Below are 15281 nucleotides of genomic sequence, written 5' to 3' on the forward strand. Positions count from 1 at the left end.
AACTACATGGACAAGTGGGGTTCACGGCGCAGTGTACGTTTTGACTCCTGATCTATGGGGACCGTGACACTAGACGCCAAGTACATGTGTTCAGGTGTCGGACCAACAGGAATTCAAACCTTCACTTCATCTTTCACCAAGAGAGAGAGGCTGGCAAAACTGCACCAGCTCCTTAAGTCTCAGTCTCACCATCTCTTTTTCAAAAAATGAGGGGATAAGGATTTTGCTTTATCCAGGAAGTATGAAAAATGCCTGGCCCAAAATAGGCTCTTACCAGGGATGGTTCGGTTACAGGCAGAGACAGGAGAGAAGAAAGTTGAGGCTTTGGGGTAGGGGGTGTGGTAACCAAACTGCTTGAGTCCTTTGGGCTTCAGTTTTTGTTATCAGGCGATAAAAAAAAATGACATCTAGTTTACAGGGTTTCAGGGAAACAGAGATTGTGTGTGTGTGTACACGTGAGGATGTGATTAACTGTAATTTAAGAAGACCTGCATTTATTTCACAACATAAAGTCAGGAAGGAAGAGGCACGGGGTGGTCAGAGCACAGTGAAACCAGGGCACTGAGGTAACGTTAAAGGCAAGAGGAAGGGTTGTCATCATTTAAATGAGGATAAAGAGAAGCTCACCCTGCAAACCTGCTCGAGTCCTGTTGGGCAGAACCAGGTCCGTGGTCACCCCTCTCTGCACAGGAGCCTGGGAAAGGATGACCTCACTTTCTCAGCTGCTTGAGAAATGACTTGCAGTGGCCCCCGGGCAGCCAGCGCGAAGCATCTTCCGCTACCATACGGGAGGCTTCCGAGGTAAAGATTTCTGCTGGGATTTAGTTGGCCTGTGTCAGTTTTCCCCCCGATAGACTTGTAACAGAGTGACTGTGGTGACTAAGGCCTCAGCAGATGCAGAAGGGCCTTTTTGATCTGTTTCAAGAACATTTCTTTTAACATTTTCTATTGATTTATAATCATTTTACAATGTTGTGTCAAATTCCAGTGTTCAGCACAATTTTTCAGTCATACATGGACATATACACACTGATTGTCACATTTTTTTCTCTGTGAGCTACCATAACGTTTTGTGTATATTTCCCTGTGCTATACAGTGTAATCTTGTTTATCTGTTCTACAATTTTGAAATCCCAGTCTATCCCTTCCCACCCTCCGCCCCTCTGGCAACCACAAGTCTGTATTCTCTGTCTATGAGTCTATTTCTGTCCTGTACTTCAGAAAACTTTGTTTAGCTGAAATATTACAAAGAAGCCCAGTGTTACATGAGGAAGGTCAGAGCTTCTCTAGCAGAAGGGATGGAGGTCCCAGAGCCCTGATCTACGCTTACTGCCTGCTGTCCGCTGTCCTGCCCTGTCCCTGCCCCCGTAGCCACTGAAGATGGCCCAGCCCCACCTGGAGGGCAGCCTGGCCTGTAGCCCTTGTGCCATTCAGCCAGCACTCATCTTCCACGGGTGCTGGGCACTGTGCTGGGCACTGAAATCCACGTGAGGGCCCTACATACGGAAGGCTTGTTTCCCCAGATCAGAGAGAGACTGGGGGGGGGGCGGGGGACATGGGGGAAAAGACAAGAAGAATGAAAAAAAAAATGAATGAAATGCTTTCAAAAGTGAATAATTTCTATGAAGGATGAACTAAGAGACACAGATAAAGTGTAACCGGAGAGCCTGCTCTGGATGCGATGGTGATGGAAGGAGAGCCTTTATAAAGGGAGACCTGAGGATGAGAAGGGGGTGGAAGAAGGAAGTTCCATCAGAAAGGAGAGCAAGTGACCACTCAGGAAAAGGGGGTGATGAGGTGTGGCTGAAGGCGGGCATGCCCAGGTCCTACGAGGCCTTGAAAACCGTCGGAAGGCACAGATTTTGCTGTAAGTACCACGGAAGGCCCCGGAGGGAATTGTGAAGGGGAGCCTAAGTCAGGATCTAATTTACATTTTTAAGATAGCAGGACTGTGGAACAAGGCAGAGACTATGATCACTATTTTGACAAAATCTGTTTTCAGGATTTGTTGTTATTATACCATTCTGGAGGCTGGGGTGTGCATTTTTAGAATATTTAAGCATTATGCCAAAAATGGCAGCACGAAGCCCTGGACAGAAGGAAGCCCCAGGGCGGCCCCATCTCTCCTGTGCCTTCCTCCGCGTGGTGACGTCCCTCTTCCACTGGAACACGAGCTTCCGTCCTGAGACCAGCTCGTCCCTGGAGTAAGTTTACTGGAGTTTATTCCTGACAAAGCTGGACTCTCTGAAGGAATTTTGTTCCAACTGCAAAGAGCATATGATTTCTCCCTAGTATTTACCCTTTGATTAGGTTTGGGGTGAAAATGGAGAAACCTGGATGGCCTATACTTGTAAGACCCTGAACCCTCTCCGCTTTCCCTCCCCTCCGCCCCCTCGTATTCCTGTTTGACTATGTAAAGCAATGCTATGCAGACCACAGAGGCTCTCGATAAATTCTTCTGTGGAAGGAGATCTATGTAATTTTAATAGACCCACCTTTCTGGATCTCTGGGAGACTTAGACTCTGAGCAGGCGTGAAGCTGGAACCGAGGCTCTGGTTCATCAAAGCTGCTCAGATAGTCACCCGTCAGTTTTCAGAATTTACATTTTTGTTCTTTTCCCTGCTTTTTACCTAATAACTTCCATATAAAAAATTCAATACAGAACGGGCATGAATTTTTAATAACTGAGGTCTGGCAGAAAAACGCACTTTTTCACCATGATATAAGTAGGCTGCATCGTACAGTTTGACACGTATAAGCATATTCAAATACGAGAAAGGAAAACTTTATGGTAACATTCAGAAAAGATCTGCAGCATGCTGCTTTCCAGGAAATGCAGGACCCATTTTATGGAACCTGCAGACAGGTACGTAAGACCCTTATTGTTAAAACAGCACCTCCGCTACCCAGATCGGCTCTTAATTCTTAAAAGACATGGGCCACACTGCCAGCGGCGGAAACCTAACAAGGGGGTGATGGGGATCAACTTGTACCGTCCTTGACATTCTGCTTCTATCGGAATTCTGAAAGATCACTAGCCACCTCTGGGATATGTTTGATGAATGGGTTTAGTTCAAAAACAAGATGAGGTCAATCATGAGCAGAAAAAATTTTTAAGTGTATTCCAGAGGGAACGTGTGCTTCCCAAACTGCAAATGAGAGGTTCATTCCTTAGGAACATTCTAGTCCATTCACAGTGTACAGCGTGCCTACCTGAGATGCCCTGGAGAGCCTTCCAGCCACAGGGCACAGGGCCTCTGGGCTGGGGTGTCAGCGCACCTGCTGAGCCTTGGGTCTTCTGGGCAGAGCAAAGACCCCACACGGCACGCTGTTAACAAAGTGGACAAAGTCAATCCATCATCGAACACCTGGGCTAGTACCTCACAAAGACCAGAATCCCTCTCTGCCACCAGAGAGGGCGAAACACGCTTCTGTTCCGTCTACATCACCTCCCTATTATTACTTCTGCTCTCTGCTGACAAACGAACTTCTTTTGCTGGTTTCACGAACGCATTTCCCCCCTCTTTTCTGTAATAGGTCCCCCACGCCCCATGCTTCCGCAAAGAAAGCACTGGGGCAACACACTGAGAAAGAGGTCTGCTTGACTTGCCAACAGGAGAACCTAGTATTTTTTTAACCATGGCCTGTTTACTCCCCTAAATTTATCGCCCGCACAGATTACGCTAATTTTATAAACTGAAGATGCTCTATGAAGTTCTCCAAATGAAGGCAACGAACTCCGCTCTGTTTATTCCCCTGCTCTTTACAATCAGTTTTATGATGTATGGTGAGAACGCCTCTGCTGTAAATCCAGGCTGTAACTCTTCCATGTCTGCTGCTGCTTTCATGAGTCCCTTGAGTAGAATGGAAAACACAACATGCAAACCACTCAGGCTGACTTACCATCTCTGGCGCAAAGCTGTGTAACCCTCACATTCAGATTCATGATACAAGTCTTTCAACTAGATCCAGGGACCTAAAATAATCAGTTCCCCTAAAGTAAGACAACTCCTTAGGGTTTAGTTAAATCAAACAATTTCTAATCTTTTAAGACAGTCATACAGATACCAGTGGCTAAGACTGGAGATCCTTGCCTTCGTATCTTTCAAAAAATACAGACTTAAAATATGTCATTAATGGAAAAAGAGTTTATGTATCAAAGAGCTTCAAAATACGTAGTGCTCGTGGGGGAGGAAATAGCTCAGTGGTAGAGAGCTTGCTGAGCGTGTGTGAGTTCCTGGGTTCAACCCCCAATACCTCTGTTAAGAATAAATAAATAAACCTAATTACCTCCCTGTCCAAATAAAAGTAAAATTAAAAAAAAAATGTAGTGCTCGAATTTTTGGCTAAATGTGGCTCTAACTTTAAATACAACAAGAGCTCTCTTCTACCATCCTCTGCCTGTAACTGGTAACACCTACTTTTGGCCCTTTATTAAGAGTTGGAAATTTGGATGTAGACTTTCTAAGTCAGAGCACAACCAATCTCACTGAATGACGAGCAGCTGAGAAAATGTTCCTTACTTAACCGGTCACTCAATCCTCTTTCTTATAACCAAGCGAAATGGTATTTTTTGTTTATTTTGGTTTTTTGTTTTGTTTTGGGTTTTTATGTGACACCCGTTTTACTTTTTGCTTATTCCTGCCTGACTTCCTCAAAACGTTGCTGGCGTTCTGTGCAGAGCATTTCTGGGACATCTGAATGAGTGTTTGCCCCATTGGTACACATTTGTTTCATCAAAGTAAAATTCCTGGCAAATTCTCCTAGAACTCACGTGTAGATAGCGGTGTTTCTGTGAAGCAGAAGGCAGTGGGATTTGCTGGCCCTACCTGGTCTCCAGCGGCTGCTTTGGTTACTGTGCGTCCAGATAAAGCGTGTGCCTGAGGATGGGAAGAGAGGTAAACTGAGAAGGGGAGTCCTGTTTATAAAGAAAAATACTGGGAGGTTCTACTGGCTACTACAGGCTGACTGGCGGGGGGAGCCGCTGAGATTCCTCAGCAGAAGGTGCCCAGGGTGGGGTGGCTAGCGCTGCCCGTTGCCGCGCGGGGGCCCCTGCGCGGACCTCCGTGCGCACCTGCTGCCCTGGGCAGTAACGTCCTGCCGCTGCTGCGGCCGCTCCCCTTGTGAGCTGTTGCTTTGCAAATCCTTTCTTTTCATAAACATGCTCTGTGGGTGGTGACTATCCAAGGAGACTTAGGTGTACAGTTGCAAACCCATGAAGACCATTAATAAAGCATCCCACAGTCAGATGTTTGATCAAAGATGTTGCCATTAATCCATTAACCGAATAACAGTATTGACCTGCCTGTAGTTCATATGAACAAAGGACACTTCAGTAACCTGCTACTGCACTGACCATCATCCATCGGCCCCCGAAACGTGAAGTTCCATGTCTCTAGCGGTCATGCCAAACTGTGCTGGAGCTCCCAAACGGGTGGCCCAGTTCACAGTCGTCACCCTTAGTGCACATAAAAGGCTGCCGCCCTCTGATATTTCACAGGAGATGGGAAGGTCTGCTAAGCCACTGGTCCTCCAGTCCAGAGCAGCCACCTGGTAGGAGCTCCTAGGGTCATCTTACCAGACCTAAAAGCAGACGGGCGGCCTGCAAGTGAAACTTGGCTTGAAGACATATTTTTAATGGATCTCACAGTGGCCAATAGAGAAAAATTGGAAATTTTTATATAAAAATCCAAATGTCCACCTACGCCTGAAGACCCAGAACACCTGATTACCCTCCCCTCATGGCAACAACTGGCTGGAGCTAGGTGGAACCAAGAGGAACTGCTCTTCTGATGGGCAGGGCAAGCACTCTTTGGTCTCACCTAGGTTTCCCCTCTCTCCCTCATAACACTCCATCCACACAAAGTCAGCCACCAGTTCGTCTGTGTTGAATTCTCCGTATTACTATCACTGAAGCAACACCGCTTGAATCCTGTTTTGTACCAAGCGTTGTGCAAGAGACCATGGATAAGGAGTCCATAATACAATGAATGTGTTAGAAACCTGCACGAGTTATTATAATACAGTGAAGCAGTGGTGATAGATACCAATGCACTGGAAGAAACTCTCCGGCCCTTAGATGTATTGTATCCAAAGGGCTGGCTTCTCCAGACATTGTTAATAAATGGCTAACAGATTTGACGGCCTATATCAATTTGGTTTTTTTTTTTTAAAGAGTATTATAAATGTCCATGTCATTATTTTAGGAGGCTAACTCCTAGAAGTCATTAATTATAATTTTGCATGAATTGTAAAATGTCTGCCTCAATTATCCTGAAGCACCAAGAAATCAGCACCATCCTTTAGAACATGCTAATTAAAGCCTTGTTATTTCTAACCTGTTATTTACCTGCATCTCTCAAAGAAATACTGTGGGTGTTTGGGTTAAGTGGTCTACTTGATGTTACATAAATCAGTGGGATATAGCCATCAGTGTTTTGGAATATGTTTCAAATATTGTGCAATCTGTTTATTTAAGATTTACTCCAAGTAAGGATTATTTTGAAATGTCTTAGTTTAAATTTCTGGAACTTAAAGGTAACTTTAGGAATTACGCCTACAATCAAACTCATATCTAAAGACAAATCTGAGATTTAGTCCTTGGGTTGTTTTTTAATAAAGGCAAGGTCTGCTCACCTTGACTTTGATCCGTCAATCTGTCTTTCCCCTTTAACCACAAGTTTCAAATTTAAATTTCTGAAAAGAACTATCGTATCTTCCTCGTCAACCCACTTATTCAGTAACTTTTTGCACATGATCACTCATGACTTGAGTACTTCGTTTTTATGCCACCGCCTCCTGAATGTTTCTCCATTTTGTAGACGCCCCCTGTAAAACACACCACTGAACAGAATCACATGATAGACATACTATGTGATTAGATAATAATTTTGTGCATAAGAAAAACCCATACCTCTAACAGCAACATTAATGCAAAAGCCATGAATTTCACATTTCTGGAAAGGAATCTGTCAGCCTGATTTTTAAGGACTGTCTCCATCCAATACAACATGCACTCGGTACTCAGTCCTTCTCATGATATGGACACCAGGAGGACTCAGGAGTCCTACAACCAAACGCATCACCCGATCGTTGGCTCCAACGTAGAACTTTATGATATTACGTTAATACAAAGTCAGATTCACTACTGCAGAAATCACTCTGTTGTTGGTAGTGACTGATAATGATCGTAAGCCTGATATCAAAGAGGAACATCTTAATAATGACACATCAATGTTATTTTGTGTTGATAATGACACACCATCTTATTCAGTAGATAATTGAAAATGGAAACTTGTTAAAACTTGTAGTAGACCGAATGGACGCCCCTCCTCCAAGCAATTTTTTGTTTATTATAATGAAAACTTGGTCAGTTTTCCCAAGCATTCAGTAAGACTGCCTGTCAAATTAAAAACAAAATAATCAATTCCATAAAATGTGGTCAAACAATAAAATCATTTAACATAGCTGAATATTCTCATGGACTACACAGACATTCATCTCAAAGGCAGGTCAAGAAGCAACATGATTCACTGTGTTGCAAGAAGCCGTAAGTTCTACATTTGGTTTTCACTAAAAACTCACTCTTTAAATCCACCAGAAATAGTCTAATTATGGCCTCATGTAACACTGTTTATGTCTGTGTGTAGGAGAAAGCTCAGTTCTTCTGTTTCTCCTCGACTCTCACACTGTCACCACACTCACACCCCCTCAGACACCAGACGTGGGGGCGTTTTCCCCCACCAGGCAGTTCTGAGACACGAGCTGGCTGTGCTGCAGTTTAACTCAGCTCTGGCCCCATCTACCTGGAGACAGCACCAGACCCCAGAGGCTAAGGGCTCAGTCCCTCAGGACCGTCCCTTGCTTCAGATGCCCATGCCAGCAGGAGGCCCCCAGGTCGCCCACCACTTCTGTCCGGCTTGGCTGCAAACCCGAGGTTCCCGTGACCTCCTCCCCCTTGGGTTTCATTATTTGCTAGAGCGTCTCACACAGCTTACGGGAACACTTAGGTTTACCAGCTTATTAAAGGGTGTGATAAAGGACATGGGTGAACCATCAGATGAAGAGATCACAGGGCAAGTTCTGGGGGGTCCGAGCATGGGGACTTGCACCCTCCTGGCACTTGGAAATGTCCTTCCCCCGGAAGCTCTCCGCACCCCATACTATTGGAATTTCTATAGAGGCTTCCTGACGTAGGCATGATCAATTACTAACCCTTCTGTAGTCCCCCTCCCCTCTCCAGAGGACGAGGGATGGGGCTGACAACTCAGAGCTTCTCAGTGTGCCTCGGTCTTTCTGGGAACCAGCATTCAACCAGGAGCCCCCCACCCAGAGTCACCTCATTCAAACACAAGACACTCCTCTATCACCCAGGAAATTCCAAGGGACTTAGGAGCTCAGTGTCAGACACAGACTCGAAGACCAAAAGGATTAAAACAAATAAACAACAACAACAAAAAAAAACCAGTTTTCTTTTCACTGGGGAATTTACAAAGGTTTCAGGAGCCCTTGTTACCACAGGATCCAGCAATCCCACTCCAGGGCATATCTACAGAGAGAGAGAGAGAGAAAGAGAGAGAGAGGGAACTCTAATTCAAAATGACACCTGCACCCCAATGTTCATAGCAGCACTATTTACAATAGCCAAGACATGGAAGCAAACTTTGTGTCCATCAACAGATGACTGGATAAAGAAGCTGTGGTGGACACACACACACACACAATGAAATACTACTCAGCCATAAAGAAGAACAAAATAATGCCATTTGCAGCAACATGGATGGATCTGGAGATTATCATAATAAGTGAAGTGAGCCAAAGACAAATATCATATGATATCTCTAATATGGAATCTAAAATGTGATACAAGTGAACTTATTTACAAAATAGAAGCAGATTCATAGACATAGAAACAAACTTTTGGTTACCTAATAGGAAAGGAGGGCAGGAGATAAATTAGAAGTTTGGGATTAACAGGTGCAAACTACTATCTATAAAATAAATGACAAGTTCCTATTATATAGAACAGGGAACTATATTCAATAACTTATAATAACCTAAAATGGAAAAGAATTATGAAAAGGAATATGTATGTATAACTGAATCACTATGTTGTACACCAGAAACTAACACAACATTGCAAATCAACTCTACTACAATAGAAAAATAAGTAAATACAAAACTTTGGAATCATTCTTGACCCTCTCTTCATCGAATAGCCCACATCCAATCCACCAAATTCCTAATCATGTGACTCTACGTTCAAAATGTACTCAGAACCTGACCATTTTATCATCCTCCTTACCGCTGCCATCATGAACTGAGCTTCCATCTCCTCCTGCCTGGATGGCTCCAAGAGCTCCCTAAGGTGCCTCCTTGCTACCCTTACCCCTTTAGAGTGCGTTCTCATCACGGAAGCCAGTGATTCCTTTAAGGTGTAAATCAGGCTGTGTTATTCTGTTCTCAAGACTCTTCAATGGCTTGACGTTTTGAGTAAAAGCAAAAGTTCTTACAGTGGTCTACAAGGTCCTGCCTGGTCCTACTCCACGCCCCGCAACTCTCTAACCAACATCTCTTCTTCCCACGCTGGCTCCCCTCCCTCCAGCCAAGCCCACTGCTCCCCAGACCCTCCAGCCACACTCCTGCTTTAGTGCCTCTGTGCTGCCGCCGCTCCCCGGAAGGCTCTTTTCTCGCATATCTGTGTAGCCAGTTCCATCACCTTATTCCAGAATTAGCTGAAATCTCATTGTGTCAATGAAACCGCCACAGGCAATCCTACCTAACCCAGCCCCGAGCTCTGCCAACCCCACCCGGCACCTTCCACCTGGACTTCTTCACGGTCTGTGGCACTGACTGCCGTTTAGAATATTGCATAATTTACTTATTGTGTTTATTCTTTCTTTGTCTTCCAATCTGGAATGTAAGCCCCCTAGTGCAGAGATCTTTACTCGCCATTACAGACACATCCCAAGTGCCTGAGGCACATCCGGGACTGTGTAAATGCTCAATAAATATTTGAATATAAAAGCAATGAATGAATAACAGATCTCCTGCCTTTTGCTTGTTTTCTTGAGCCCCAAATCATCTGTTTCTTAACGGACAGGTAAATTACACAATTTCTGCCACCTGCTCCAACCAGCAAAATTTCATTGTATGATTCTATAGCTCTTGCTCAGAAAAAAATGAATGGCTATATAATAATCCAGCTTGACCCAACAGATAGAATTGGTTATCTTAAATATTTTTCAAAGATTATTTTTGAAGAATAAATGACGGCTGGTGCATTACATATTCACTGGGAGTCTCGTGAGACAGAAATGGGGAGGAACCATAACCCAAACTGAAGTGGCTGAAGTCTCTGCCAACTGAAGGTCAAAGACAGATGGAGATAAAGCACCTTGAAAATGATCACATAAATCAATAAGCAAATGACTTTGATTGCAGCTATGATTTAATTAATTATGGGGGCACATCTGTTGCATTAATCAAGTTAAAATCAAGAACAGAATTTAAATAGAATATGGTAACTTAGGATCCTTGCCTTTTTTAAGTAAACTTTTTTTTAAATTAGAGAGTATATACAGAGAAATGCAGAAACCATGTATTTACTGCTTGGTGAATTTCCACAAAATGAATACGTTCATGTAATGATCGCTCAGACCAAGAGCCAGAACGCTGCCAGCATACCAGACGTCCCCCAAAGTCTCGTCTAGCCGCTGCCTCCCCCACTCCCAACAATGAACACTACCCGACTCCTGATCCCGCAGTTCCGTCTGGGTTTGACTTTTTTTATAAACGTAATCGTAGCGGGTGTCCTCTTTAGCGTATGGTGGTTTTTGCTTAACGTTCTTTATAACATTTGTTCATATTATTGTGTATAATTAGAGTTCATTCATCCTCTCTGATCTGTGGGAATCCACTCTATGACGACAGCACCATGTATGTTTATACTGTTGATGGACACTGATTTCTTTCTAGTTTACAACTGTAGCAGCGTTGCTATAAACGTTCTTGCACATGCCATTTGGCGAACACTTCTCTTGAGCATCGATCTTGAAGTGGTCTTGCTGGTCACAAGGTACTAAGGCTCCATCTTACCAAAAAGTTTCCAGCAGCGGCGGGTCCAACGTGCACTCCGACCTTCCATGTAGGACAGCTTCTGTTCTTCACCTTCCTCAACACTGAGGATTTTCTGTCTTCCTCATTTAGTCACCCCGGGGTATGCACAGGGCATCTCATGGGCTTGATTTCTATATGTTTGTGTGGTTTTGAAACTGAGTTAGAGCATGTATATAGTAAAGCACACAGACAGTTGAGTTTAATTAATTTTTACATCCATGAACACACAGGCACGCACACTGGGTAACCACTATCTGGGTCAAAATACAGAACATATCCAGCCCCCCAGAAAGCTGTCTCCTGCCCTCTTCCAGGTAATACCCTCCGAGAGGTGAAAGCTTTTCTTGCTATAAGTTAGTTTTCCTTGTTCTTGTCCTTCAAATAAGTAGGATCTTGTCTTTTGTGAGAGAGTCATCCGTGTAGCAGGAGTCTGTTCTTTTTATGGCTTTTATAAAATTACAATGTGTAGATAAACCTCTGTCCATTCTACCATTGATGGATAGTTGAGTTAGGTAAAGCTGCAGTGAGTATTCGTATCTATGCCTTTGGTTGTAATCATTTCTAGGAAATTGCTAGGTCCTGTGTAGGCTTATGTTTAGCTTCAAGACATCCTGCCGGTTATCCCAGAGTTCTCTGTCCATTGTGCTCCCACCCGCTGCCCCGCGAGCTCCCCGGCGTCACCACAGCCATTGTGGCAGATGGATGCTGATGTCACATTCTCGCTTCCATTTCCTTATTAATTTGTAGAAGTGCTTTAAAAATTCTAGATATAGGTCCAGCCTTCTGTTGGATGTGGGTATCAAAGTGTTTCTCCCCATCTGCGGCTTTTCTTTTCATTCTCTTAATAGTGGCTTTTGATGGGGGGGGGTATTAATTTCCATAAAGGCCAGTTTATCAGTATTTTATATTATGGTTAATGCTTTTTATTCTTTCTATGAAAAAAAACTTTCAAAGATCATGAAGCTCTTGTCTTATGTCTTCATACAGAAGCTGTGTTGTTTTGCCTTTAACACATAGGTAGGACTGGGATCCATAAATAACTTGTGTATTATAGAAAGTAGAAATCGAGGTTCATTTCTTTCTAGAAAGATACCTAATTGATCCTGGGCCATCTGTTGAGAAGGGCATCTTGTCATGCTACAGTAGCACCTGTCTTTGAAAATGTGGTGACTCTGTATGTGGAGGAATTGTGAACTCTAGTCTGTTCCCCTGGAAACCATTAGGTGGCTGTTTACTTGCTCCAGGACCCCACTGTCTTGGTTACTGTAGCTCCATACAAAGCCTTTATACTTTGTAACGTAAGCCCTTCAGCTTAGAACTTACCCTTCAAGATTGTCAGGGCCATTCTAGGTATTTTACATAAATTTTAAAATCAGCTTCTCATTTTCCACAAAATTTAAAAAGGCTTGATTTTTGATTGGCATTATAGATAAATCTGTAGACTGCTTTGGGGACAAGTGGCATTTTAACAGTATTGAGATTTTCAACCTGTGAACATAGTGTGCTTCTCCCATCTATGAACACGTGTCTGCTTTTTCTCACCAGCGTGTCACAGTTATGAGTGTAGAGGGCTTCGTAACTTCCGTACTGATTCGTAGGCATTTAATTATATTTTAACAGCCCTGTGAATGGTGTTTGTTTTATTTTCTAGTTGTTGCTACTGTGTGGAAGTATAATTGATTTCTATATATTGTCCTCATATCCAGCCCTTTTTAAAATAAAGTATCATATTCTTTATACTTAATTTTATAGAATATGTAGTTCTTTAGTTGACTACTATACATACACACATGCTTGCAATAAATTCATTTTGTTTTACAAATTGTCTTTATATAGACTTTCAAGTATCATAATGACTTTTTCAGAGTAAAAACAAATTCTTAAAATTGCTCTTCAAATAAAGCTATGAAATACTGTGTTGATAGCTTCAATCCATCACTGTGTAACAACATGCTGTTCGTATTTAGGAACTCAAATGGCCATTTTAGATTTCTGAGAAGGAACCTTTCTAGTCAACACAAATCCTGACATTAGAAAATTATAAAGAAGAATTCTTCTTCATGAGTATTTATTCAAATTAATTCAAGTTCATTTGTCCCTTTGGAGGAAAGGCTGACAATTAAGATCAGAATTTTGAGTGATCTCTTAACAGCACACCTGTATAGAAGGGTGATGCCAGAGCTCTCAAACCCCCCCCCCCCCCGCAGAGGCGTCCCAGGTGGGACCAAGTTAGGAGGACTTAATCCCTGTTTAATAGCAACACAACATACTCTCAGGGGAGATTCTGAGCCTTCAGGGTTAATGATTTTCAATTATGTCCAACCTCACCTCCTTCTGACCAGACCTGAAGTGCCAGGTAGGTTTTATAACAGGGTCTAGTGAAGGGCTTCACTCAGGGTGGAGTAAAATCAGAAATTCTTCCTGGCTTTTCAGTATGCCCCCTAAAAGGTAATACAAAGGAAGCAAATCACAGCTAAACCGCAATTCTGATTGCAAAGTGACTCAGTCTTCATTTATTTTATCACCTAGAGTAAAAGTGCAGAGCAAAGGCCATTTGAATTTCTAGCGTTCCTCTTCGCTTCATTGCTGGGGGCAGGGAGCGTTTAGGGCAGGGAGGAGGGGTGGGGGACGCAATTTCCTCCACCCCAGAGTCAAGGTGGTGGGCTCTTCCATTCCAGGCTGAGGCTCACTCTCCTGATATTCTGGAAGTCAAGTGCCCCTCCTGTTTTTTCAGACGGATTTGTCAAGAACCCCTCTCCGGTCACTAGAGCGTCTTAATTCTCCCAGCTGTTAACTTCACACGCATTTCCTGAGAACTAAGACAGCTGAGAGCCCCTTCTCCCACCATAGTGCTGGGTTACATAACAAAGGTTTCCCAAATCGACTCCTTAAAAATCCCAAATCACTTCTTCCTGATCCTTTTTTTTTTTAACAAGGATTTTTTCCTGATTACTGAAGAGGGTAGGGCAACCTCCATGCCCTCTACCGTTACTGCCATTATTAATAATAATGGCTGTGGGAGCAGCAGCAACAGTGTTATTAAATGTATTGACTGTTTCCTACATGTCAGACACCTGTCAGGGAAGCGCCGGCCTCTCACTGTCTGAAACCACCAAGAAAGGCCGAGTTTCTCTCTTTTCGGGAGGAGGCTGTAACAGAGTCATTACGGCAAAGCAAAGGGCCGCGCCGCCTGGGCTGGAAGGCGCCGGCTCCGGATTGGTGGGTTTCCAGGAGTGGGCGTGTCCCGGGGCTGCCCCCGTCTGCCTGGGTAGCTGGGTTCGCGCAGCCAGGCCGGTTGACTAGCTCGCTGACTTGCAGGACCTGAGTGACTAAGCGATTATGCGGCCAACTGACTGGTGTTTAGAAGCAGGAGGCTGTCGCTGATTGGCTGAGTTTCAGCAATTTAGTTGCTAAAGTGAGTTGTCATTTATCTTTTGAGGCCGAGTTTAAAACTGGTTCTGGGGACTGTTAGCACAGCCAAAGAGCAGTCTTTTCCTAGGAACACAGGAAGCTTTTATTGTCACAGTATTAAATTTTATGTCTCATTTATGTATGTTATGTAATTTAGTTTTCACAAAATCCTATAATATAAATCATTCGACTTCCCATTTTAGGAGGAAAGGGAAGTCTAGCTCACCCAAAGTTACATGATTCATAAAACTGGAACTAAAATTCAAACAAGGATTCCAAACACGTGTAGAGCTAGGATTCCATTAGAACAATTTTACAGCTAGGATTCAAAACCATTTTAACTCCAAAAGACTCAGGACTTACGGAAATCCTGTGTCTTCACTCATTCAATGAACAGTGTCTTCCATGCTGAGTCAGCATCGTGCGCGGGGTAGCCACAGGCTAAGGACACAGCGCAGACAAACGCCCTGGCCTCCAGCTGACATCCCTGCTGCCTTCTGCAGATATCTGAATTTTGGCCTTACCTCTCGCCTATCTCAGGATGTCATCTGGTAATTAACTAACTGAATTAGATCACTAGTTTCCATGCCTCTGCCCAACCCGTCACCAAAGTCATTAACTTTTTGTCCGACTTGGGCAGTTCACCTCCCCTCTGGAAAATCAGAGGTGCATTTGATGGTGGCACTTAGCTCCCAGGGCGACAGAGGAGTGAAAGTATGGCTCCAGGTTCTAAGTGAGTGACTGATAATTT

This window comes from Vicugna pacos, chromosome 31 (assembly GCF_048564905.1).
Source record: "Vicugna pacos chromosome 31, VicPac4, whole genome shotgun sequence".
NCBI lineage: Eukaryota > Metazoa > Chordata > Mammalia > Artiodactyla > Camelidae > Vicugna > Vicugna pacos.